At 33.1% G+C, this 1301-nt stretch overlaps 1 pseudogene; it reads left to right on the top strand.

Annotated features, from left to right (window-relative positions):
• Positions 1 to 502: 502 nt before the first annotated feature.
• LOC146528709 (juvenile hormone acid O-methyltransferase pseudogene) lies at positions 503 to 868 on the top strand (annotated as a pseudogene).
• Positions 869 to 1301: the final 433 nt, after the last annotated feature.

The following is a 1301-nucleotide window of genomic DNA, read 5'->3' as shown; positions in this document are numbered from 1 at the left end:
AAATATTTAGATTGTTTTTCTTTTTCGGCCTTCACGAGATTTTCATCATGTGGGATAGTAACGTCAACAATCACTGCGCGGCGCGCCACTCGGTCTACTAGTACTATATCAGGTCTATTCATACGAATATATTATTATGTATTTGAATATTATGTTTAATAAAAAACATCAATTTTATATTCTTCTCACTTTATTGATAATATAAATCGTTTTGCGTTAAGCTGAAAACAAGATAAAACACATGAGAATATATGAATCCTTAATATGGCTTAAAATGTTTTCTCACGTTATCATTGCTTGTACTAAATTTTAGATTTCAAGAGCCTTGTCTGGATCTGAACCTTGCTTTCCTCGATGAGAGATGAGATGCCATGTGCCGACACGTATAAATACAGACGAGAATGACCGCCGAAACCGCGTAGAACGCAAGGACCTAGAGCACTCGCACCTTTTCCACCGCCATCTTTAAATATATATATGTAAATCTAAAAAATATCTCAACATGTACAATGCTGAATTGTATCATAAAAGTAATGCTTTACAAAAAAGAGATGCTCTGCAGTGTTTAGAAGAATATGCGCAGAAAATTAAATGGAAAAACAACGGGAACACAGTTCTAGATATTGGTAGCGGAGATGGAAGTGTTACAACAAATGTGCTATTAAAATTTTTACCCAGTAATTGTACTAGAGTCATGGGAAGTGATAAAAGTGACAGAATGGTACAATTCGCAAACAAACACTACGCGACGAACCTCATCAACTTCATCACCCTCGACATAGAGGGTGACTTACCTGACGAGTTGCAAGGAAAGTTTGACCTCGTTTTTTCTAATTACACTCTACATTGGATAACACAGCAAGAGTGAGTAATTAAATAAGTTTTATATTTTAATACACAATAGATATCTTTAAATCAAAAATAATAAAAACCAGTCCATGAAGGGTTCCGTAGCAAGCATCAAATAAAAAATATACATACATATACATGTATATTACTACCACCACCACCATTATATTATTCTTGATATACGAGAACAATTTTTAATCGACTTTAAAAGAACAGGTTCTCAATTCGACCGAAAGCTTTTTTATCGAAATTAACCCATATCTCCTACGAAAACCACGAAATCAATTTTATTCAAACAAATTTTAGCTTGAAGTCTTCATTGCATTCTATAACCCTATTTTTCCCCATAAAAGCACAAAATATTTTCATAATCAATAAACTTTTTTAGAAAGATATACATACCATTTAGATAAACATACCTATAATGACAGTCCACAAACCATTTTCCATCC

The sequence above is a fragment of the Heliconius melpomene genome, chromosome 19 (assembly GCF_056956725.1).
Source record: "Heliconius melpomene rosina isolate 202511_hmr_F chromosome 19, ASM5695672v1, whole genome shotgun sequence".
NCBI classification, from domain to species: Eukaryota; Metazoa; Arthropoda; class Insecta; order Lepidoptera; family Nymphalidae; genus Heliconius; species Heliconius melpomene.
The sequence above is the reverse complement of the archived record's forward strand: the minus strand, read 5'-3'. Positions and strand labels throughout refer to the sequence as shown.